General features: G+C 39.3%; 1 pseudogene; it reads left to right on the plus strand.

The window, feature by feature from the left end:
- LOC132422372 (COMM domain-containing protein 2 pseudogene) lies at nucleotides 1-27,663 on the plus strand (annotated as a pseudogene).

A 27,663-nucleotide genomic window follows, 5' to 3' on the forward strand; every position in this document is an offset into this window, starting at 1 on the left:
ATGGTGCTCCTCAAGTATTCAGGTGAGTACTGATTAGTGCATGCATGTGAGAAGACTATCCAAAAACCAAGGAAAGAATCACCTGAAATTAATAAAGGAACACTCCCTAAGACATATATACGGGGCAAGGATTAATGCTTCTTCTTGCCAGCTAGAGTGGAAAAATCTTAATATCTTAATTGGATATCAGGAAGAATACTTGAAAGGGTTCTACTTTAGTAGCATGGTAAAATTAACCCTAGAGTAAATTCACCTAACAAAACTTAAAGCCAAGACCAAAAGGATCAAACTCTCTTCAAGTAACTTAACATGTCACAGAACAAAGCTCAAGAATATTTATAGGAATACAAGAATATCCAATGGCCAACAATGTAAGATACACAACATCTTATATTCAACCAAAATTACCAGCTAATCAGTTGAAACTGTTTCAGAAATAAAACAGATGATAACAATAGGAGACAAAGATATTAAAACACTGTTATAACTCTATTCCATATACTCACAAATCTAGAGGGAAGATTGAAAATATGAATTAGTCATGAAAGATGTAAAAACAGAGCCAACTCAAACTTTTAGAGATAAAAACTACAGTGTTTGAGATGAAAATACACTGAATGGGATTAATACCAGATTAGATATTGCAAAAGAAAATACTGATGAACTTGACTACATAGAAATGATCCAAAATGAAACACAGCAAAGAATTAAAAATATATATGTATATATCAGTGAGTTATAGGAAAAATACAATCAGCCTAACATACATGTACTTTAAGTCCCTAAGAGAGGTGGAGAGAACATTTTATATATTTTTTTAATTAATTTATTTTATTTTTATTTTTTGGCTGCATTGGGTCTTTGTTGCTGTGCGCAGGATTTCTCTAGTTGCGGTGAGTGGGGGGCTACTCTTCATTGCAGTGAGCGGGCTTCTCATTGTGGTGGCTTCTCTTGTTGTTGAGCACAGGCTCTAGGCACACGGGCTTCAGCAGTTATGGCTTGAGGGCTCTAGAGTGCAGGCTCAGTAGTTGTGGCACACAGGCTTAGTTGCTCCGCGGCATGTGGGATCTTCCTGGACCAGGGCTTGAACCCATGTCCTCTGCATTGGCAGGCAGATTCTTAACCACTGAACCACCAGGGAAGCCCCAACATTTTTTAAAAGAATTAAAAATTTTTCCAATTTTGATAAAAATTTTCCAATTTTGATAAAAACTTCAAACCCACAGATCACAAACCTTAATTAACACCAAGCACAAAAAAGATTCAGAAAACTGCATTATGGCACTTCGTAATTAAATTGCTCAAAACTAATGATAAAATACCAAAAGTAGATAGAGAAACAAAAGCACATACATACAAAGAAACAAAGATATGGATGGCAGCAGATTTCTCATTAGAAACAATTTAAAAATGAAGGCAGTGGAACAACATCTCTAACTACTGAGAGAACAACAACAAAAAAACTATAAAGACAGAATTGTATACCCAGTGAAAATATCTTTCAAACTAAAGATGAAATAAAGGCATTTTCATATATACAAAAACTGAGTGAACTCATCACCAGAACACTTGCACCACAAAAAAAGTTAAATTAATGTCAAAGGAAATCCTTTACACAGAATGAAAATGATTCTAGATGGAAATTTCTACACAAAGACATGAAGAGCACCAGACATAGTAACTATATGGGTGCATGTATACAATTTTTCTTATTAAGTAAATGTTTCTAAAAGAAAGTTGATTGCTTAAACAATGATAATATTAATGTAGTCTGGGCTTTATTTCATAGGTATAGGTAAAATGTATGACAGAAATAGCAAGAAGCCTGAAAGGACAGAAATGAAGTATAGTATTATAAGGTCTTACACAAAAAGTGTTATAACATCACTTGAAGCTAGAGTTTAATAAGTTACACTGTATATTATAAACCTCAAGCAACCAATAAAATAAAAAAGAGTTATAGCTAATAAGCCAATAAAGAAGATAAAATGAAATCATAAAAATAATTAATGCAAAACAACACAGAAAAAGAGGTAAAGGAGAATGATGAGAAAAGGAGACAGACATAAAACAAGTAGCAAGCTGATAGACTTAAGCCTAACCAGATCAAAAATCACATTAAATGTAAATAGTCTAAACACCCCATTTAAAAGTCAGAGATTTTCAGGTTCAGTAAAAAACAACTAGATGTTGTCTACAAAAAACACAGTTTAAATATAAAGACAAAAATAGATTAAAGGTTAAAGGTTGGGAAAGATATGCTAACTCTAATCAAAAGCTACTTGAGTGAGTATATTCATCTCAGACAAAGTAGCATTCAGAGAAAACAGTTTCACCAGAGATAAAAAGGTTATTTTATGGTGATAAAGGGCCCAATTTACTGAGAGGACATAAAAATCCTAAATAAATAAAGCCCCTAATAACAGAACTTTAAAATACATGAAGAAAAACTGATAGAACTACAAAGAGAAATAGAAAAAAAAAATTATGCCGAGAGAAATAACTCCATCTCAGTGATTGGTAGAACAAGCAGAGAGAAAGCCAAAGGGTATGTAGTAGACTTGGACAATCCTATTAACAAACTTGTCCTGACATTTGTAAAACACTCCACCCAACAACAGTAAAATGCACATGCTTTTCAAGTGTACACAGAACATTTATCAAGATAGACCATTTTCTAAGCCATAAAACAAGTTTCAGTAAATTTAAAAGGATTAAAGTCATACAGAGTATGTTCTCTGACCACAGTGAAATTAAATTAGAAATCAATCATGGAAAGATGTATAGAAAATCCCCAAATATTTAGAAACTAAATAGTACTCTTCTAAAAAAACCTCTGAGACAAAGAAGAAATAAAAAGAGAAATTAGAAAGTATTTTGAACTGTATGAAAATGAAAACACACCATATCAGCATTTGTGGAATGTTGCTAGAGAGATACTTAGGAGAAATACTATAGCAAGAGATGACTGTTGTAGAAAAGAAAAAAGGTCTCAAATCAATGCATTCATCTTCTTCCATAAGAAACTTGAAAAAGAAGAGCAAATTAAAACCAAACTCAGTATAGAAAGGAAATAATAAAGACTAAAGCAGAAATCAATGAGATATAAAACAAACAAACAAAGAGAAAATCAATGAAATAACACTGTTTCTTTGAGATCATTAAAATTGATCAAGTGTATCCAGACTGCTGAGGGAAAAAGAGAGAACACACACATTACCAAAATAAGGAACCACTGGGGTAATATCACTACAGATTCTACAGATATTAAAAGAATAATAAGGGAGATGTTATGAACAACTTTATGCCTATAAATTGAACAACTTAGATATATTGCATGAATTTTCTTGAAAGCTACAAGCTACCAAAGCTCATTCAAGAAGAAATAGATAAGCTGAATACCTTAAGTCTCTTTAAGAAATTGAATTTATAATTAAAAAATCTTTCCACAAAGAAACCATCAGACCCAGATGGTTTCACTGGTGAATTCCACCTAACATTTGAGGAGGAAATAATACCAATTCTACATAAACTCTTCAAGAAAAATGAAGAGGAGGAAATACTTTCCTACTTATTCTTCGGTGCCAGCATTACCCCGATCCCAAAGTAAGACCTTATAAGAAAAGAAAGCTACTACTTGATAAATTTGACTTCATCAACATTAAAAAACGTCTGCTTTTTGAAAGATGCTGCTAGGAGAATGAAAAGACAAGGCACAAATTAGTAGAAAATATTTTCAAAGCATATGTTTGATGAACTACATGTATTCAGAATTTATAAAGAGCTCTCATAACTCAATTATAAGAAAACAATCAACCCAATCACAAAATGGGTAAAGATTTGAAATGACATCATCAAGGAAGGTACTCAATTTGCAAGTAAGCACATGAAAATATGCTCAATATTATTAGTAATTAAAGAAATGCAAATTAAACCCATAATTATATACCATTAAATACTTATTAGAAAGATGGAAATTAATAAGGGTGACTTTACTAAGTGCTGGTGAGGATGTGGAGGAACTGGAACTCTCACACACTCTTGTTAGGTGTGTAAAATGTTACAGTCACTTCAGAAAAACGTGGGGTATGTTGTTAAAACATTAAACATGAACCTAGCATATTATCCAGTCACTCAATTCTTAGGTTTTTACCAAAGAGAAAAGGAAGTGTATGTCCATTTAAAGTTTTGTACATGAATGTTCATAGCAGAGTTATTTGTAATAGCCCCAAACTGGAAATAAACCAAAAGTTCATCAACAGGTGAATGGATAAACAAATTGTGATATATACATGCAATGGAATACTACTTAGAAATAAATGGGAATAAACTGTTGATGCCAGCAACAATGTGGCTATATTTCAGAATAATTATGCTGAGTAAAAGAAGCGAAACCAAATCTAAAGTAGTTTGTATGTTTCCATTTATATAATATTCCTGAAAATGCAAACTAATCTGTAATAATGGAAAGCAGATCAGTGGTTGCAGGGGGTGGGGGTGGGATCAGGAGGGCAAGAAGGTGATTGCAGTGGAACATGAAGAAATATTTGGGGGTGATAGATACACTTACTCTTTTGATTGAGGTGAGAGTTTCATGGGTGAAAACTTATCAGATTGTAAGTGTATACTTTATTAATTATGTTTAGTTTGTTGTACATCAATTAAACCTCAATAAAGCAGTTTTTTAAAAATCCTGTAATCATTTTCTTTATTGCCATAGATGAAATTCATGTCCCAGCTGTAATATTGAATGAAGAAACCATTAAGGGGCATTACAATTCTACGTGCTCGTTGTCTCACCACTGCCACAAACCAAAATACCCAAGTCATCTTTACTGTAATGTCTGAAATATCTTCAAGGGGTAAGAACGCCAGTACACCAACCTAGATAAGGCATACAGTATCCAGGGATAATTTGTGATTCCCCATCAGATCTGCTACGTGGGGTGTGCCTCTTTTCTGTGTGTGGTGGAGGTAGCTTGAATATAAAATAGTGAGCAAGGTGGGGCATGGATTCCCAGCCTGCCTCCAGCCGGCTGCCACAAAAACCCGGAACAGCTGTGTGTGCTCCTGGAAAGTCCTCCTAGGGCAAAGCCAGGCAGCTGGGCATGCTCAGTAGCTGGGGGAGATTTGTGTGGAGAATTGAAAGCTTTGACTTAGACTCCCACCCCCTCCCGCTGACCCCCACCCCCCTTGCCCCTACCCTGCCCATAGTAGTTGCCAGGCGTGCGCCCAGTGAGACGCAGAACATGACGCTCCAAACGATGTAGCAGCCAAGGAGGAGAAGGGGATGAGGCACTGCCGCTGCACTGACAGCCAGCAACCAGAGCATTACAAAGCTTCGAGCTAACTGAAAGAAAGGGTGCTTACAACCCACTGAAGCAACCTTAGCTACTGGGGGCAGACACAAAAAACAAAGAATTATAAACCTGCAGCCTGTGAAAAGGAGATCCCAAACACAGTAAATTAAGTGAAATGAGAAGACAGAGAATATACAGCACATGAAGGAGCAAGGTAGAAAGCTACCAGACCAAAAAAAAGAAGAGGAAACAGGCAGTCTACCTGCAAAAGAATTCAGAGTAATGATAGTAAAGATGATCCAAAATCTTGGAACTAGACTGGAGACAATACAAGAAACGTTTAACAAGGACCTAGAAAAACGAAAGAGCAAATGAACCATGTTAACACCATCTATTGTGAACATCACAATAAATGAAATGAAAAATTCTCTAGAAGGAGTCAAGAGCAGAATAACTGAGGCAGAAGAACGGATAAGTGACCTGGAAGGTAAAATAGTGGAAATAACTACTGCAGAGCAGAATAACGAAAAAATAATTAAAAGAATTGAGGACAGTCTCAGAGACCTCTGGGACAACATTAAATGTACCAACATTCGAATAATAGGGGTCCCAGAAGAAGAAGAGAAAAAGAAAGGGACTGAGAAAATATTTGAAGAGATTATAGTTGAAAACTTCCCTAATATGAGAAAGGAAATAGTCAATCAAGTCCAGGATGCGTAGAGAGTCCCAGAAAGGATAAATCCAAGGAGACACACGCCAAGGCACATATTAATAAACTATCAAAATTTAAATATAAAGAAAAATACATTAAAAGCAACAAGGGAAAAGCAACAAATAACATATAAGGTAATCCCCATAAGGTTAACAGCTGATCTTTCAGCAGAAACTCTGCAAGCCAGAAGGGAGTGGCAGGACATATTTAAAGTGATGAAAGGGAAAAACCTAAACCAAGATTACTCTACCCAGCAAGGACCTCATTCACATTTGATGGAGAAATCAAAACCTTTACAGACAAGCAAAAGCTAAGAGAATTCAGCACCACCAAACCAGTTTTACAACAAACACTAAAGGAACTTCTCTAGGCAGGAAACACAAGAGAAGGAGAAGAGCTACAATAACAAACCCAAAACAATTAAGAAAACAGTAATAGGAACATACATATCGATAACTATCTTAAATGTAAATGGATTAAATGCTCCCACCAAAAGACATAGACTGGCTGAATGGATACAAAAACAAGACCCATATATATGCTGTCTACAAGAGACCCACTTCAGACCTAGGGACACATACAGACTGAAAGTGAGGGGATGGAAAAAGATATTCCATGAAAATGGAAATCAGAAGAAAGCTGGAGTAGCAATTCTCATATCAGACAAAATAGACTTTAAAATAAAGACTATTACAAGGGACAAAGAAGGACACTACATAATGATCAAGAGATGAATCTAAGACGAAGATACAACAATTGTAAATATTTATGCACCCAACATAGGAGCACCTCAATACATAAGGCAAATGCTAACAGCCATAAAAGGGGAAATTGACAGTAAGACAATCATAGTAGGGGACTTTAACACCCGACTTTCACCAGTGGACAGATCATCCAAAATGAAAATAAATAAGGAAACACAAGCTTTAAATGATACATTAAACAAGATGGACTTCAGTGATATTTATAGGACATTCCATCCCAAAACAACAGAATACACTTTCTTCTCATGTGCTCATGGAACATTTTCCAGGATAGATCATATCTTGGGTCACAAATCAAGCCTTGATAAATTTAAGAAAATTGAAATCATATCAAGTATCTTTTCCAACCACAACACTCTAAGACTAGATATCAATTCCAGGAAAATATCTGTAAAAAATACAAACACAAGGATGTTAAACAATACACTACTAAATAACCAAGAGATCTCTGAAGAAATCAAAAATACCTAGAAACAAATGACAATGAAAACACAACAACCAAAAATCTATGGGATGCAGCAAAAGCAGTTCCAAGAGGGAAGTTTATAACAATACAATCCTACCTCAAGAAACAAGAAAAATCTCAAATAAACAACCTAACCTTACACTTAAAGCAATTAGGGAAAGAAGAACAAAAAACCCCCAAAGTTAACAGGTGGAAAGAACTCATAAAGATCAGGTCAGAATTAAATGAAAAAGAAATGAAGGAAACCACAGCAAACACAATAAAACTAAAAGATGGTTTTTTGAGAAGATAAACAAAATTAATAAACCATTAGCCAGACTCATCAAGAATAAAAGGGAGAAGATTCAAATCAGTAGAATTAGAAATGAAAAAGAAGTAACAACTGACACTGCAGAAATACAAAGGATCCTGAGAGATTACTACAAGCAACTATATGCCCCTAAAATGGACAAGCTGGAAGAAATGGACAAATTCTTAAAAAGCACAACCTTCCGAGACTGAACCAGGAAAAAATAGAAAATATAAACAGACCAATCACAAGCACTGAAATAGAGACTGATTAAAAATCTTCCAACAAACAAAAGCTCAGGACCAGATGGCTTCACATGTGACTTCTATGAAACATTTAGAGAAGAGCTAACGCCTATCCTTCTCAAACTCTTCCAAAATATAGCAGGAGGAACACTCCCAAACTCATTCTAGGAGGCCACCATCACCCTGATACCAAAACCAGACAAAGATGTCACAAAGAAAGAAAACTACAGGCCAATATCACTGATGAACATAGATGCAGAACTCCTCAACAGAATACTAGCAGACAGAATCCAACAGCACATTAAAAGGATCATGCACCATGATCAAGTTGGGTTTATCCCAGGAACGCAAGGATTCTTCAGTATACGCAAGTCAATCAATGTGATACACCATATTAACAGGTTGAAGGAGAAAAACCATATCATTATCTCAATAGCTGCAGAAAAAGCTTTCGACAAAATTCAACACCAATTTATGATAAAAACCCTCCAGAAAGTAGACATAGAGGGAACTTACCTCAACATAATAAAGACCATATATGACAATCCCACAGCCAACATTGTTCTCAGTAGTGAAAAACTGAAACCATTTCCTCTAAGATCAGGAAAAAGACAAGGTTGTCTACTCTCACCACTATTATTCAACATAATTTTGGAAGTTTAACCACAGCAATCACAGAAGAAGAAGAAATAAAAGGAATCCAAATCGGAAAAGAAGAAGTAAAGCTGTCACTGTTAGCAGATGGCACGATACTATACATAGAGAATCCTAAAGATGCTACCAGAAAAATACTAGAGCTAATCAAGGAATTTGGTAAAGTTGCAGGATACAAAATTAATGCACAGGAATCTCTTGCATTCCTATACACTAATGATGAAAACTCTGAAAGAGAAATTAAGGAAACACTCCCATTTACAACTGCAACAAAAAGAATAGAATACCTAGGAATAAACCTACCTAAGGAGACAAAAGACCTGTACTCAGAAAACTATAAGACACTGATGAAAGAAATTAAAGATGCTACAAACAGATGGAGAAATTATACCATGTTCTTGGATTGGAAGAATCAATATTGTGAAAATGACTGTACTACACAAAGCAATCTACAGATTCAATGCAATCCCTATCAAACTACCAATGGCATTTTTTACAGAACTAGAACAAAGAATCTTAAAATTAGTATGGAGACACCAAAGACCCCAAATAGCCAAAGCAGTCTTGAGGGAAAAAAACGCAGCTGGAGGAATCAGACTCCCTGACTTCAGACTGTACTATAGAGCTACAGTAATCAAGACAGTATGGTACTGGCACAGAAACAGAAATATAGATCAATGGAACAGGATAGAAAGCCCAAAGATAAACCCACGTACATATGGTCACCTTATCTTTGATAAAGGAGACAAGAATATACAATGGAGAAAAGACAGCCTCTTCAATAAGTGGTGCTGGGAAAACTGGACAGGTACATGTAAAGGTATGAGATTAGATCACTCCCTAACACCATACACAAAAATAAACTCAAAATGGATTAAAGACCTAAATGTAAGGCCAGATACTAGCAAACTCTTAGAGGAAAACATAGGCAGAACACTCTATGACATAAATCACAGCAAGATCCTTTTTGACCCACCTCCTAGAGAAATGGAAATAAAAACAAAAATAAACAAATGGGACCTAATGAAACTTAGAAGCTCTTGCACAGCAAAGGACACCATAAACAAGACGAAAAGACAACCCTCAGAATGGGAGAAAATATTTGCAAATGAAGCAACGGACAAAAGATTAATCTCCAAAATTTACAAGCAGTTCATGCAGCTCAATATCAAAAAAAGAAGCAGCCCAATCCAAAAATGGGCAGAAGACTTAAATAGACATTTCTCCAAAGAAGATATACAGATTGCCAACAAACACATGAAAGGATGTTCACCATCACTAATCATTAGAGAAATGCAAATCAAACTACAATGAGGTATTACCTCACACCAGTCAGGATGGCCATCATCAAAAAATCTACAAACAATAAATGCTGGAGAGGGTGTGGAGAAAAGGGAACCCTCTTGCAATGTTGGTGGGAATGTAAATTGATACAGCCACTATGGAGAACAGTATGGAGGTTCCTTAAAACACTAAAAATAGAACTACCATATGACGCAGCAATCCCACTCCTGGGCATATACCCTGAGAAAACTATAATTCAAAAAGAGTCATGTACCACAATGTTCATTGCAGCACTATTTACAATAGCCAGGACATGGAAGCAACCTAAGTGTCCATCGACAGATGAGTGGATAAAGAAGATGTGGCACAGAAATACAATGGAATATTACTCAGTCATAAAAAGAAATGAAATTGAGTTATTTGCAATGAGGTGGACGGACCTAGAGTCTGTCATACAGAGTGAAGTAAGTCAGAAAGAGAAAAACAAATACCATCTGCTAACACATATATACAGAATCTAAAAAAAAGAAAAGGTTCTGAAGAACTTAGGGGCAGGACAGGAATAAAGATGCAGACGTAGAGAATGGACTTGAGGACATGGGGAGGGGGAAGGGTAAGCTGGGACAAAGTGAGAGAGTAGCATGGACATATATACACTACCAAATGTAAAATAGATAGCTAGTGGGAAGCAGCTGCATAGCACAGGGAGATCAGTTCAGTGCTTTGTGACCACCTAGAGGGGTGGGATGCGGGGGTGGGAGGGAGATGCAAGAGGGGGGAGATATGGTGATACATGTATATGTATAGCTGATTCACTTTATTATAAAGCAGAAACTAACACACCATTGTAAACAATTATACTCCAGTTAAAATGTTTAAAAAAAAAAAAAGTTTCCCAGCTTTGCCATTAAGTAGCTGTGTGACTTCAGACAAATCACTTTCCCTCTCTGTTCGTTTATTCAGTTTTAAAATAAAGTTCTAGAGGGCTCTATCTAGCTCCAAGTTTAGGTTTTTAACATGCCCTACCATCATACAGAGATTTCTTGATACTGTTTCCAACATGTGGAGGACTAATTTCATCAGTTATCTTTCTATAACATGGTTCAACATTTAGGTGGTTTAACTGCTTGCTATAGCCACCTCCTGGAGCATTGCAGTGTACATTAGCAAGGGCTCTGGTGTGTCCTGCAGAGAAAAAAATGAATTTAATTTTGTTTTTGCTCTGTTTTCGTATGTTTTGACCACAGAATGATATGTTTGACTGAACACCTGATAAATAGCTCATGATTTGGGGAGTGTTGATGTCACAGATTGTCTTCTAAAGAGCAAGAATTAATGGGGAGAGGATGCTCTTAGAGAAGTGCTGTACTAACCCTCTGAGACCCGGAAATGGAGAAGTTGAAAGGGAAGTGCATAAGAGTGACCAAGGATATGGAAAGGAGCAGCTGGAGGGTGATGAAAATGAGTAGTCTAGGGCTTCCCTGGTGGCGCAGTGGTTGAGAGTCTGCCTGCCGATGCAGGGGACACGGGTTCGTGCCCCAGTCTGGGAAGGTCCCACATGCCACGGAGTGGCTGGGCCCGTGAGCCATGGCCACTGAGCCTGCGTGTCCGGAGCCTGTGCTCCGCAACGGGAGAGGCCACAACAGTGAGAGGCCCGCGTACCGCAAAAAAAAAAAAATGAGTAGTCATTTTGGAGTGGGCTGAAGAGGAAGGAGGGGCAAGTGACTTCCTTTGGAATGTATATTCTAAGACCCTCAGAGTTGCCTGCATACTCTCCCTACCATCCCCAGCTCCTTGTGGAGCCACTGCAAAGTAGATTTCTGCACAGCCATCAGTCTGCATATTCTGCTTGGCTTTGGATATCTCTAATTGGATTATTAGCAGTTGGGAGTCTTTCTATTGCCTTGGCTTAGTATCTCCTATTGTGTGCAGGAGAAGGAGATTTGATGGGGGAGTTTCCGTAGGTACAAAGTTCCTTCGAGGCTGGACCTCCCCGTTCAGGGCCCAGTTTTATGATATTTGAGGGAGTTCAGGTCATTGCAATCATTTTCACTAGCAAAGCTAGCTTTGTTGCTTTTTTCTGTACATAAATTTACAAATACTTCAAAAGATAAGACACTACATAAAAATTTGAAGAAAAAAGTAAAGAGAACTGACTTTTACTGCCTGTGATAACCACTTCAATTTGATAACCACCTACCGTTTGTCATTATATATATATATATATATATATATATATATATATATATATATATATATACACACACATACATATGCATCCACAATTGCATAAATGGGATCATAATTTTTTGTAGGCAGTGCCCTCAAAGATATCCACATCCTAATCCCCAGAACCTGTGAAGATGTTACATTACATGGCAAATGGAAATGAAAATAGCAGATAGAACTAAGGTTGTTGATCAGCTGACCTTAAAATAGGAAGATTATCTTGGATTATTTAAGTGGGCCCAACATAGTCACAAGCGTCCTTCAACGTGGACAGTGGGGGCAGAAGAGTCAGTGTCAAAGCGATGTGATGTGAGAAAGACTCCACCAAGTCATTGCTGGCTTTGGAGATGGAGAAAGGGGCCACCAGCCAAGGAATGTGGGTGGCCCCTAAAGACTGGAAAAGCATGTAAAACTAATACATGCTGTAAATACTGTTATTATGAAAGATACTTCCCCCAAGTTTCTCAACCCTCCTTTCCTTGTCTCTACATCCCCATCACACAAAACAGTTTTAATGACAGTATTAGGTTGGCCAAAATGTTCGTTGTTTTTTTTCTGTAAGATGGCTCTAGTAGCTCTTAGTTGTCTTTAACTTCATTTGAAACAATTTTGTTAGATTGTATATGACAGCTGTCATGTCAGTGTGCTTTTTAAAAAAAGACATCAAAATTGGTGAATTTTTGTATAGCCATTTTAATATTGAAGATGGAAGAAAAAAAGGCAAGATTTTCAGCATATTATGCTTTATTATTTCACGAAAAGTTAAAATGCAACTGAAATGCAAAAAAAAGATTTGTGCAGTGTATGGAAAAAAGATTTGTGCAGTGTATGGAGAAGGTGCTGTGACTGATTGAACGTGTCAAAAGTGGTTAGCGAAGTTTCATGCTAGAGATTTCTCTCTGGACGATGCTCCATGGTTGCGTAGACCAGTTGAAGGTGATAGAGATCAAATTGAGACACTAATTGAGAATAATCAACATTATACCACGCGGGAGATAGCCGACATACTCAAAATATCCAAGTCAAGCGTTGAAAATCATTTGCACCAGCTTGGTTATGTTCATCACTTTGATGTTTGGGTTCCACATAAGTTAAGTAAATAAAATCTTCTTGACCATATTTCCGCATGCAATTCTCTACATAAACGTAATGAAAACGTTCCGTTTTTAAAACAAATTTTGACGGGCGATGAAAAGTGGATACTGTACAATAATATGGAATGGAAGAGTTCATGGGGCAAGTGAAATGAACCACCACCAATCACACCAAATAAAGGTCTTCATCCAAAGAAGGTGATGTTGTGTATATGGTGGGATTGGAAGGGAGTCCTCTATTATGAGCTCCTCTGGAAAACCAAACGATTAATTCTAACAAATACTCCCAATTAGACCAACTGAAAGCAGCACTCGACGAAAAGCGTCCAGAATTAGTCAACAGAAAATGCATAATCTTCCATCAGGATAATGCAAGACTGTATGTTTCTTTGATGACCAGGCAAAAACTGTTACAGCTTGTTTGGGAAGTTCTGATTCTTTCACCATATTCATCAGACATTGCACCTTCAGATTTCCATTTATTTAGGTCTTTACAAAATTCTCTTAATGGAAAAAATTTCAATTCCCTGGAAGACTTTAAAAGGCACCTGGAACAGTTCTTTGCTCAAAAAGTTTTGGGAAGATGGAATTATGAAGTTGCTTGAAAAAATAGCAGAAGGTAGTGGAACAAAAAGGTGAATACGTTGTTCAGTAAAGTTCTTGGTGAAAATGAAAAATGCGTCTTTTATTTTTACTTAAAAACCGAAAGCACTTTTTGGCCCAGTACCTTTTCATGCACTTTCATGCTTATACAGTCACACACACACACACACACACACACACTCACACAGATGATTTTGAAATTATTTTATAAAAATGGAAGCACAATTCCTATTTGCATCACACTTAAACTTTTCAGATTGTTTTTACAATTAAATATGGCTACAGGTGATAAAGTTGGGACCAGAGTCAGACTGCCTTACTAGGATTTTCTTGGTTGTCTGAATGGAGCCTACGGATAAAGCTGACATCGTAGAAAGTAGAAAGGAGAGATGCAGAGAGCCCAAGCTACTGGAGAGAGTGTTTGAGCTCTTGCATCAAGCATTGCTGTCTGTACTTGAGAGCCACTTCTGGACTTCTCAGCTTCATGGGTCAATACGTTCCCTTTATATTTAAGCCATTTTGAAGAGAATTTTTTTTTTTGGTAACATAGCAACACATTGTCCTAACTGAGATATAAACTCTAAAAAGTCTGTTCCTCTTTAGCTACTATTACAAGGTTTGGGAGGCTAGATGGCTTATCAGCTCCTTCCCTTACCCTACCACCTTTCAAACCCTGCCTACTATTTTAGTCAAAAGACAGAAACCCAGTGAAACAGCCTGGCACATACCAAAAACAAAACAAAACAAAACAAAACAAATAAAAAAGGTTTATAAGCTCATGAAACCAGGAGGTAGAGAACCAGGAAACACCACAGAAGCTGCCCTCTCAGCTTAATTATCTTTCCATTTTCTCTGAGCAGCTCTCTTCAGTGGACTGGAACTGTGACTGCAGGCAGTGCTCAGCTCATGTCCTCAAAGTATTGCAAGCAAATAAGAAGGAGCACTTCTCAGTCGCAACTTTGGTTTGGAAAATCTAGGGCAAGAATTCTGATTGGCTGGCTTGGGTCATGTGCTCACCCCTTGGACTAATCTCTGTGCACAGGTGATGAGAAGCTACGATTGGCCCAGCCTGGTCACTGATCCACCTCCATGGCCACAGCACAGACATTTCCACAGGATTATCATGAGTGCATTATAGACAAAGTTGACAGTTGATAGAGGAGACTGAATCCAAGAAAAGTAAATCAGAGAGCTCTTGGATTTTCAGTCTTCCCCTGTTGGGTTTCTGAGGTTTCTTACTAAAATACCAGTGAAATTTAGGACAAAGTGAGGTCCTTATGATGTACCATTAAGTGAGGAAAAACGAGATACAGACAAGTAACATGAGATGCATGATTTGTCTCAGACATTTAACTTTTAATATAGGTTGAGGCCAGAGGCTAAGACTGAAGACTCTTCTTGCCCCATGGCATGCTCCCTGATAGGCTGGTAATTTTTAGAGGTTGCAGGCCCACCTCTGGGCATAAATGCCTTGCAAATGCTCATGTTCCTAGTATTTTCCTGGGACAATGGTTCTGGCTGTTGTCTTTTCTGTCCCTTCCTGCTGGACGAGTCCTAGTCCTCCGCCTGGCATAAGACTGGATGGCATTTTGAGTCAAGCTGTCTCTTGGAAGCTGAAGCTGTTATGAGAGGCTGGGTAGGGAGGGTGGGACAACTGGCATTCAGCTGAGTGGGAAGATGAGGAACAGCTGCTCAAGAGAGTGTTTGCAAAGTATGTGAAAGATAAAAGAAAAATCGTGAAAAGTGTGTGTGTGTATGTGTGTTTGTGTAACTGAGTGTGTCCATATAACATTCAGTTTATTTATTTATTTAATTAAATTAATTTATTTATTTTTGGCTGCATTGGGTCTTCGTTGCCACACGCGGGCTCTCTCTAGTTGTGGCGAGCGGGGGCTACTCTTCGTTGTGGTGCGCAAGCTTCTCATTATGGTGGCTTCTCTTGCTGCGGAGCACTGGCTCTAGGCACGTGGGCTTCAGTAGTTGTGGCACGTGAACTCAGTAGTTGTGGCTCACGGGCTGTAGAGCACAGGCTCAGTGGTTGTAACACATGGGCTTAGTTGCTCCGCGACAGGTGGGATCTTCCTGGACCATGGCTTGAACGCGTGTCCCCTGCATTGGCAGGCGGATTCTTAACTACTGCGCCACCAGGGAAGCCCCAGTTTATTTATTTAAAATGCTTTGTTCTTTAACAACCAGACTCTTCTGTCTTCTGAATGTTTCTAGAGCCCATGCTCTCTTCCTTGAGATCATCCTCCTATACAAGCCTAGAGAGGAGACTAAAGGCCTGGGAGCCCCAAACCTTCCACAAATGATGGGTGGCTTCTCTCTCTTTGAGGCCTCCATCATGCCATTTAAAACGTGTCAATGCTTACAGTACCTCTGTGTCCATGAAGTAGTCCTTGCCTCTTTCTCATTTATGCACCTTAGGTGGTTTGTAGGTAGGTCCCAGTGACTTGCTCATTTCAGGTTTACTTCAGCTACCAGTCCTAGTGATGAAACAGACACTGCTTCTGAGCTCCTATTATGTGTGTAGACTGTGGAGTCAGACACCTTGACTTCAAATACTGGTCCTTCCAGAACATTGGCACCCCAGCCCGGCTGTGCTGTCGCCCACTGTATGTGACCTTGTCAATCGCTGAATGTTATTGGGATCCCATTTCCTCGTTTTAAAATGTAGGCAATGATGTGTCATTTGATATCCTCACATGATTATTGTTAAGGACACATGAAAGATGAAGGAAAAAATAAAATCAAGATGAATAACATGCTTATAAAAACCCAGGGAGGGCTTCCCTGGTGGCACAGTGGTTGAGAGTCCACCTGCCGATGCAGGGGACGCGGGTTCGTGCCCTGGTCCGGGAGGATCCCACATGCCGCGGAGCGGCTGGGCCCGTGCGCCATGGCCACTGAGCCTGCGCGTCCAGAGCCTGTGCTCCGCAATGGGAGAGGCAACAACAGTGAGAGGCCCACGTACCGAGAAAAAAAAAAAAACAAACCCAGAGATTTTTACTGATGTCAGACCCAACTTGGTCGCTCTTCTTGGGTACTTCCCCGCTTGTTACTAGCAAGGCACAATGGAGGGCTGAACTTGCCATCTACATGCCACAGTTCAAAACTTAGCTCTAGGACCTTGGCAAGTCATATCTCTTTTCTGGACTTACATTTCCTTCTCTGTGAAACTGGAACAATTACCCCTGCCCTCCCTACCAAAAAATTTGTCATGAAAATCAGGTGAAATCATGGATGTGAAAGAGTCTTACCAACTGTGTGATGTCATGTCAACTGTCCAGTACCCAGAACAAGGAGTCATCCTATGCATTTATATGAACTAGAAAGCCTCTGGTTTTCCTTCTTACCCTGAGAACTTTACAGACCCTGCCCCATTCCCTGGTCTCTTAGTTTCTCCATCACTTCCATCCCCAGCTTCGAGATAGCACACCATTCCTCTAGCTTTGTTTGTCTTGAGTGAATGGCCAAAGGCAAGTTGACTGGTGACATTCAGACTGACTTGGTGACTGGTGGTCTCAGACTATTAGATGCTCAGCCAGGGACAGTCAGAGGTGAACAAAGCAAGGAAAGCTTGGGATAATGGCAGCCTGATTCCAAGACTGTGGGATAGCGATTTCTGTCCAGAAATGATAGTCAAAATATTTAACAACCTGTAGGCAGGAAAATCGAGCAATGCCACCTTGGTAACGGAGCAGGTCCCAAGAGCCCCCTGCAGTATCAGGTGATACCCTTTGGTTGCTGGGTGGTGTGGAGGTCTTGGTCACAGGAAGTGTGATGGTGGAGCACGCAGGAGACTGGGAGCAATGGATATTAACCAAGCAGTTTGCAAGTCTTTCAGTATTTTCAGTGTAATATAGCTATTTCAGTGCTGCCTTAGCTGAGACTATAAGCTTCTTCCCCAGGTATAACAAGCATGAACCTTATATTTAGAATCTCTAAAGAGTTGGGTAATGTGTCTGGAGCTGCTTCCTCCTTTTCCTCCTCCTTCACTTTTCTCCCTCTCCCCTCCCTATTCATCTCCATCTCCTCCTCTACCTCTCTCCCTCCTCCCCTTCTTCATAGCTACTTTTAACATAATATGAAAAAACCAAAACATATGGAAAAAAGATGAATGCATTCCTGCACATTTGGAATCCTGGTCAGATTTTGGCCCTCTCCCTTCTTAGTCATTATATTAAACCAATTTAATTCTCTCTTTAGCCTTTAAAAAAAAAAAAAAAACTGTTTATAATTCAGCCACAGGGTTAAGTAAACAATTGATTCAAACAGGAACAAGACCCCTCCTTTTCTCCCCCAGCCTTCCTCTTAGGGCAAGACTTGAAGGTTTTCTTTCTAGAAAGGGATTTGTAGCTGCCACAAAGAATAATGGGGGACCCAAAGAGATGATTAATTAGGTCTGGTGTCCAGACCAGGATGCAATAAAGAACATTCCTGGAAAAAATTCAAGCACTTTTACATGAAAAAAGTTGAATTTAAACTATTTTTGTAAAACAAGCTGTTTGTTGTTGTTGTTTTTCCCAAGATGAGAGTATCTGATTTGAGATTTAAAAGGCCACCTAAAGAAATTCCAGGGAGTGTGGCACCTGGACCAGTCTGTTTGAATCCCTGCTCTACCACTTACTAGCTGTGTGAACTTGGCAAATAACTTAATCCCTGCTCCTCAGTTTTCTCATGTGAAAAATGTGAAAGAGGAAATAGTTCCTATGTCCAGGCTGGTGTGAAGGTTAAATGAGATCATTCATTAGCGTGCTTAGAGCATTGGATTAACATGTAGTAATTGCTCAATAAATATTTGTATTAGTCAAGGTTCTCCAGGGAAATAAAACAAAAAGGATGTGTGTGTGTGTGTTGTGTGTGTGTGTGTGTGTGGTGAGAGAGAGATATTATGGAGGCTGAGAAGTCCCATGATCTGCCATCTGCAAGCTGGAGACCCAGAAAACCAGTGGTGTAATTCCAGTCTGTGTCTGAAGCCCTAAGAACCAGGAGAGCTGATGGTGTAAATCCCAGTCCAAGGACGGGAGAAGACTACCGTCCCACCTATCACACGGTGTCACTTCCACTGCACTGTATTCATCAAACTAGCCATAAAGCCTTGCCCAATTTCAAGGGGAGGGAAAATAGATTCCACTTCTTAATAGGGAGTGACAAAGTTCTGGAAGAACATGTGGGACCTGAGATATTGCTGTAGCCATTTTTTTCAAGTCATGACCTTCTATGGTTTATAAGCTCTTAAGTTCCCCGGATGGGAGAGACCATCACATACTTGCAACTTCTAGATTAACTGCTAATTGAAGTGGCTCTGGGGGCTCCTGAGTTGATACTCTGAGTGTGGCTCTGTCCTTTTAAGGTTTCTCCCAATTGTTTTTCTCTGGCAAGAAAGTTAAGACGTACAGCAGAGAATCCTTTCACATGTTCCCTGTCTTGCTTCAGGCTACAAACCTTCCACAATAAATTCTGCCCTTAAAAATTAAAAGATTCAACTAAGCACATCTTCTGCCTTTTTGATTAAAGTGTATTGATCCCCCCCACTCCCAACTTTTGGATCCCAGGGTCCTGCCAAGTTGATGACATGGAGCAACATGTTTCCTTAGGACTTCTTACAGGAAAGCAGATCAGACTGGGGACCTGAATTAATATCCCAAGTAAGAAAAGCAGTTGACCATCGTGCAGGAGAGTCGCTTGTAAGGAACATTCATCTCTACCCATTTATGTGCTCAGGTCTCTACCCAGAGACATTCCACATAAATATTTTAACCTGGTGATGGTGATGACATGTTCTATTTTTCTCTGCCACAAGAGTAAAAGATTCTGTCATAGGGGTCAGTTGATGTATTTTACTGTCTTTGGTACTCAAACTACTAAAGATTGGGAACTAAAATTATTTTGTAGTAGATTTGAATGAGATATTTCACTCTTTCTTTCCTGTTCTTAAATCAGCTTCCTCTAGTTTCACTCCATCTGCAGAGAAGTCAGGAAATTTTAATGTAGTCATGACTGTGGTGGTGGTGGCAGGTCATGGGGGCGAGTTGGGATGAAGAGGATACTTTCCTCTTCTCAGGGTTGTACATCTTGTCTAGAGTATTGGGTTGTGGCTTCCTGTCTTCAGTCCATTGTTATTGCCATTGATATGCTCACTGTCCAGGCTGAAGGATCAACAATTACTCAAGGGAAGCTCTTCCCAAGACAAGAGCAGGAGTATAAGGTTGAGTGGAAACCCAAGAGGTCTCTTAAGGCCTTAGATCAGAGATTTGCACTCTCCCTTTCACGGAATTCTTTTATTCAAGCAATTCTCATTTCCAAGCCCAGATTCAAGGGCAGGGAGGTATACTTTTCCCGCAGGGAGGCATGGCATGGGTGTGAATGTAGAAAGAGGTGAATAACAGAGGCCAACAATTCAGTCAATCACAGTTCCCCTTCCCTTTTTTTTTTTTTTTCCTCCGTATAGTTTATTTGTTGAAGAAACCAAATAATTTGTCCTGTGGAATTTCCCACATTCTGGATTTTTCTGATTGCATACCCATAGTAGCATTTGACATATTTCTCTGTTCTTTGCATTTCCTTAAATTGGTAGTTAGATCTAGAGGCTTGATCTGATGTGACTTTTTACAAGGATCCTTTATAGGTAGTGATGTGTACTTTTATCAGGACGAACAAACATCCCTCTGTCTCTCTTTTTGTGTTGTTAGTGGCCACCATTGATCATTGCCTGGATTCATTATTTAGGTAGGGATTTGCCAAAGGATTTCTTTCTTTCTTTCTTCATTTATTACTGGGAATCCTTCTATAAAGAAAAACTTGCCTTCATCAACTGTTTGTCATCTGAGGTACAGGTCCTACAGGAAATCAGGCTAATTGCTTGATTCTTTCCTTTATTTACCAGTTTTCAGAGTATATTGTGTTTTCCCAGCAAGCTCCAAAGATGACATTGAGTATTGTCTTTAGTGTCTTACAAACTCATGGAATTTAATAAATTTGAAGCATTTAATTCCTTGGTATAGTATTATTCACCTCAAGCCTCATATTGCCCCATTTTAGCCAATAGAAGCCTCTTTGAGCTGATTCTTGACCTTCTGATTTGCTCTGACAGTGTCCTTGCTTCCAGGTGTGATAAGACTGTTGTTATTCTGTAGGTCCCCAAGTTACTCAGCTGCATTTGGGTGCTAAATTGAAGATAGGCATCAAACTGTTTGGAATAGTGCTTATGCTAATCTATTAAGAGGAGGGCAGAGGGATTGAATGAGGAAATGGGCATTTGATGGATAAGATTGTGTTTGTTGACTAGGCTCCAACAAAGAAAGTGGGAGGTCCATATTGAGAGTAGTTTTGGGATTTCAGGACTCTGACATTCCTGTTTACCCCTTTGTTGGTCTGATTCCCCACAGATCTATGACCCAGCATTCTCTAGGAGCCTTTGGCCAGGCCATTAAATTCATGTAACAGTAACTAATGAGCATAATGGATTCATCTCAGGACAAGGCTTTCTCTGGACAACAAAACATAGCCTTTGGGACCTGGGGCACAGCTTCATTTTGTAGCTGTCTGCCTGCTTGTTCAGATAACCATTTACAGATCAGCCCCTCAGTCTTAGGTTTTGAACAGCTGGTAGCAATTTTCCCTCACTAAATGACTGCTAATTATCCTATACACCACACTTAATTCATGCCTTGTTGGCTGAGTTGTGAGTTCACCTACTCGTTGTAATTACTGCTTATCCTCATCCTTTTCTACCACCCCCTTCTCTCTTATCCCACTTTGCATTTCCAACACCACAATACAGAGAGGTAGATCCAGCTAAACAGAAGTTTCATAGTACTAGCAAGTTTCAGTTGATCAGGAAATGAACTCTGGTTCTCTGCAGCAGACAGAGAAAATGCTGAGAAATGAAAGCTCCAAGGAGGAATTGTCATCCCAGCATCATATTGAGCTAGAAAGCATCACAACCGGGAGGCTGACACCCTGAGATCTACTGGTAGTACTTTCACTGTCAGGCCATGTGCCTTTGATTATATCATTTAATTTAATATCTCAGTCTCAGTTTTTTTCACCTTTAGAATGGGGATAGTAGTTCTTTCCCTGGCCACCTCACAGGCTAAAGTGGAATATATATATTAGTGGTATTGACCTATTAAGTATTAAAGCTGACAATTTAGGTTTCATGAAGTATTACTGCATCCTCACAGTAAATGGTAAGAGGAAGAAACTCTTCCAGGCATGCGAATAATAATCTGTAATTTTAGAGACTTTTCCCACACATTATCCTACTGAGTCATCATAACGAATGTTGAGATGGTTTAGACAACTGGAATTATCCCCGTTATGGGTTGAATTGTGTCCCTCCAAAAGATATGTTGAAGTCCTAGCCCACAGCACCTCAGAGTGTGAGCTTCTTTGGAAATAGGGTTGTTGCAGATGTAATTAGTTAAGGTGAACTCATACTGTAGTGGGTGGATACTTAATCCAACGTGACTGTTGTCCTTATAAGAAGAGGAAAAAGAAGCACACAGGGAGAATGCCTTGTGCCAACACAGTCAGAGACTGGAGTGATGCAGCTACAGGCCAAGGAGTACCAAGGGCTGACAGCCACCACCAGAAGCTAGGAAGAGGCAAGGAAGAATTTTCCCCCAGAGACTTCAGATGGAACATGGACCTGCTATCGTCCTGATATTGGACTTCTATCCTCCAGAGTTGAGAGAGAATACATTTCTGTCGTTTTGAGCCACCTAGTTTGTGATACTTTCTTATGGAAGCCTTAGGAAACTAATACCAGCCCCATATTTCTGACCAGTATGCTGAGATTCAAAAAAAATCTAAACAGCATATATTTGCCAAGTGCCTACTAAGCACCAGGTAGTCTTTTAGATCCTGGTTGTATAGCTCTAAACAAAACAAAGTTAAAATTATGCTCTAGGGTGCATAGCTTGTTAAAGACAAATACTGTGATGAGACCCAGTTTTCCAGGTTTCCAGATCAGCATTTCTGTTTTGGTTTATTTCAATTACATCCTCCCAAGTAAAGAGTGACTCTAATACTGGCAGTGCTTGTACTGCCCGTGAATGTACTTGGATTTTTTTCCTATTCTCTAGGGAGCATAGGAGCTTACCTCTTTACTAGCAAACTTACATTATACTTCCTAAAGACACATTACATGTACTATTGTAATCCCCTCTAGCCCTGAGGATGCATACTCTTCTTTTTTTCCTTGGCCCTGAATTTGGAATAAAATAATCTGATGCAAGAATAGCTGCTTACGATAGAGTATTTCTGAAGAGAGGAGGGAAAGGGGAATTCCAGATTGCCACAACATTTCTAGTTGAGGAATTGAGTTTTTAAAATGCTGTGAAGGGTTGAGAGTCACTGGTTAAGGGACTTGTGCAGAAAAGTTGCTCCGGAGCACCTGAACTCATTCCTCCATGTATAGGGAAAAACAGAAGAGGGTAGAGTGGACCTGACTATAGCCCTGCCATGGAAAGAACAAATTCAGCTCCTCAGCTCCCTGGTGATGGGGCTGAGGGACTTGGTGCTTTCACCACTTAAGGGAAAGAGAAGGTGAAATAAGTGTGTACAGGAACCTTACTCCATACGTAAAACCAACCATGGCGATAGCCTTGAAAGACTTATTTCAAGACCTCGTTTCCCTCCCCCCTTGACATTTTAATGGGGTCGGCAGCTTGAGCTTCATTGTAATGGAAACCAGAAGACAATCTCCAAAAGTGAAAGACTACAATGGAGGCTGGGCAGACTTTGTGTCTAAATGTATCAGCTCTGTCCTCAGCAAATGGCAATGTTGCCTGACAGGCAATTAGCGCTGTTCCTAATTGCTTCCATCAAACCTGGCTGTTTGAAATACCTAGAGCCCCATACTAAGCCACGCCACGCCTCGGCCAACACTGTTTTCTTGGCTTTGGTTAATGCTTTATTTTTGGCACGCTGGTTTCTGTCTGGCAATCAAGTTCATTCTGACCTGTTAAACTTTCTGAAGACCCTCTCTGATCAAAGCCAGGAGACAACTAGGTTCTGTCTTAAGTGGAAGGCTGGCAAAGCAGAGTATCTCCTGTTCAGCTTGTCAGTTCAAGGGCAGAAGATGAAAGCTCTACTTAGGACACTGCCCACAGATATACAGTCCATGGTAGACCTGCCTGACAGTGGCATTTTCTTGAACATGTAGAAATGAATATCTGTGTGGGGAGCTCTGAGCACCCATGAGAAAGGATGAATAGCTTTACATTTTAAAGTAAGTTCTGATAGCTTGCTATATAGGAAGCATAATTTTTTTCTTACCCTAAAATGTTTCCAACGTGATTAAGTTAGAATTCTTGATATTTCCCTCCACCAGTATCCCCAGCTCAGTAAAGGCCACAACTACACAGAGAACTAGGAGTCATTTTTTGGGTTTTCCATGTTCCTCATTCCCCTATTACTTTTCTTCATCCCCTTTTCCTTTCTTCATCACACTCCTGGACATCTAGCTGGAGAAAACTGTAATTAAAATATATATATATATATATATATATATATAAAATATATATGTGTGTGTGTATATATATATATATATACACACATATATACATATATATATGAATCACTTTGCTGTACACCTGAAGCTAACACAACTTTGTACATCAACTATACTTCAATAAAAAATAAAGAGTAGATTTTATTGTGTGTGAATATGCCACAATAAATCTGAATTTTAAAAAAAAAAGTCCAAAAAAATGTAAAAAATGCTCCAACCTTAGTGATTGTCTGTATTTGGCTGATGCAGACTTCTGGTCTTTGTGAACAGCTGTATCGCTAGGGAATTTGTTAAAAACAGTCAATGCCAATTGTTTAACATCACAGTTGCCTGTGGTGGCGATATCAGTTGAAGCTAAAAAGGGACTGACAGCCAAAAATCTTTAAAGGAAAAATTGTAGAATGAGCTGTCCATAGGGGAATTTTAAAAACTATGACAGGGACTTCCCTCGTGGCACAGTGGTTAAGAATCCGCCTGCCAATGCAGGGGACACGGGTTCGATCTCTGGTCCAGGAAGATCCCACAAGCCATGGAGCAACTAAGCCCGTGTGCCACCACAGCTACTGAGCCTGTGCTCTAGAGCCCGCGAGCCACAATACTGAGCCCGTGTGCCACACTGCTAAAGGCCGCATGCCTAGAGCCTGTGCTCCGCAACAAGAGAAGCCACCGCAATGAGAAGCCTGTGCACCATAACTAAGAGTAGCCCCTGCTCGCCACAACTAGAGAAAGCCTGCGCACAGCAATGAAATCCCAATGCAGCCAATAAATAAATAAATAAATTTATTAAAAAAAAAAAAAAAAGCTATGACATATTCCTGGGAATCTAGAAGGCCATGCATATGTGAAGGGCAGTACACATGCCCAGGAAAGACATGAGAAGACCCCAATCACACATCTGTCTGACCCTGATGATCTGCACAATCAGTAAGTGAAGGCTAAGGCAGAGTTGTCAACTGCCTGTTGGAGTGTTGACAGAATGCCCCAATAAACACACAGAACCTCTGGTGAAGGCTGAGAGACATATTATTTCAAGGCATTTAAGGAAATCTCTGTCCAGTCATTAGTTGAACACTAAGCTAACCAAGTAGAGACTTCAGTGGTCCCACACAACAAAGAATATAGACTTCACAGAATTAATTCTGAAATGCCACTAAGTGAACAGCAACAATGAGAAACTCTGGGAGGAGAGTAGTATCTGGTTTCCAGATACTTGTTACATTGTTACAGATTGTTACATATCTTATTTTAAATGTTCAGTTTTCCAGAAAATTATAATATATGCAAAGAAACAGGAAAGTACAGCTCATATACAAGAAAAAAAGAAGTTAATACAGACTGTCCCTGAGGAATCTCAGACATTGGGCTTACTGGATAAATACCTTAAAGCAGCTACTATGAAAAGTTCAAAGAAATAAAAGAAGCTGTGTAAAAAGTAAAGTATAAAAGTGATATTTCCAAAATAAAGAATATCCATATAGAGGTAGAAATTAATTTAAAAAATAAAAATTCTGGAGTTGAAAAATAAAATAACTTAAATGCATAATTCACTAGAGGAGCTCAAGAGCATATTTCAGCCAGCAAAATAAATAATCAGCAAACTTGAAGATACATCAATTGAGATTAACTGTTTTGAGGAACAGAAAGGAAAAAGAATGAAGAAAAATGAACAGAGCCTCAGAATCTTGTAGGAAACATCAAACCTACCAAAATGGGAATCCTAGAAGGAGAGGAGAAAGAGAAAGAATATTTGAATAAACAGTAGCCAAAATCTCAAATTTGGTGAAAACCATTAATCTACATATTCAAGATGCTCAACGAATCCAAGCAGGAAAACCTCAAAGAGATATACACCTAAATATATCGTAGTGAAACTGTTGAAAGACAAAGAGAAAATCTTGAAAGTAGCAAGAGAAAAGCAACCAATCATGTTCTAGGGATCTTCAGTAATAATTAAAACTTATTTCTCTTCAGAATTTTGGAGGCCAGAAAGCAGTGAGATGACATATTCAAAGTGCCAAAACAAAGACCATCTACTAGGAATTCTATAACCAGAAAATTATCCTTCAGTAACAAAGGAGAAATTAAGTAATTCTCAGGAAAAAAAAACAGAGAATGTATTACTAGCAGACCTGCCCTACAAGAAATACTAAAAGAAGTCCTTCAGGCTGAAATAAAAGGACACTAGACAGTAAACTGAATTCACAAGATTTAGAGAGCACCAGTAATGGTAACTACATAGTTACCATTTACATAGATAAATATTATATAAAAGAAAGTATAAATGTATTTTTGTTTGTAACTCTTTTTTTCTATTATCTGATTTTAAAAACTGCATAAAGCAATAATTATAAAACTATTGATGCGCTTATAATGTGTAAACATGTAACTTGTATGGCAATAATAGCATGAAGAAGGGGGAAGGAATTTCATTTATTTGAGCGTTTTTTCACATACTATTGAAAATAAGCTGGTATTAATCTGAACTAAATTGTTTTAAGTTAAGATGCCAGGGCAGGGCTTCCCTGGTGGCGCAGTGGTTGAGAATCTGCCTGCCAATGCAGGGGACACGGGTTCGTGCCCTGGTCTGGGAAGATCCCACATGCCGCGGAGCAACTAGGCCCGTGAGCCACTACTGAGCCAGCACGTCTGGAGCCTGTGCTCCGCAACGGGAGAGGCCGCGACAGTGAGAGGCCCGTGCACCGCAACGAAGAGTGGCCCCTGCTCGCCACAACTAGAGAAAGCCTTCGCACAGAAACGAAGACCCAACACAGCCAAAAAGAAATTAATTAATCAATTAATTAATTAATTAATTAATTTAAAAAAAAAGATGCCAGGGCAACCACTAAGACTAACTTAAAGAAAATAAGGATGAAATCGGCCACCCAGTGAAGAAGCCACTGGTCCTGTCAGAGGAGCACAAGGAGCACCTGGCCTTCCTGCCTCAAGTGGACAGCACGGTGGTCTCTGAGTTTGGGCGAATTGTGGTGGAGTTCCCGAGGTGAGGCTCGAACCCCAAGATCTACGAAGGCGCTGCGAGAAAGCTCAGTGTGAGTAGTGACACTGTCCAACATGGTGTGGAAGAATTAATATACCTCCTCACTGAAAGTTCAAAGCTTATGATTTCTGAACTGGATTTCCAAGACTGTTTTTGTTCTGTGATTCTCTGAAGAATTGAACAAACTGTTGCTTCAGCTTTTTCTGGACAACAGAAAGGAGATCAGAACTATCCTGAGTGAATCAGCACCAGACCTCCCCAGTTACCACAGCCCTTGAATGGCGACTAGATGTACAGCTTGCAAGCAGAAGCCTCAGGCAACAGATTAAACCAACAGTGACTATAAAGCTACACCTTAATAGAATGGAGGTCATAACACCCAAGTTCTGCAGACACACCCAGCCACCCTGCTCCATTTGGTTCAGCAATTGGAGCAAGCCTTGAAGGAGGTGAAAACAGACCACCGTAGGAGAGCTGTGCGCAATATCAAGGAGTCCCAGTTTTAA

The sequence above is a fragment of the Delphinus delphis genome, chromosome 3 (assembly GCF_949987515.2).
Source record: "Delphinus delphis chromosome 3, mDelDel1.2, whole genome shotgun sequence".
NCBI lineage: Eukaryota > Metazoa > Chordata > Mammalia > Artiodactyla > Delphinidae > Delphinus > Delphinus delphis.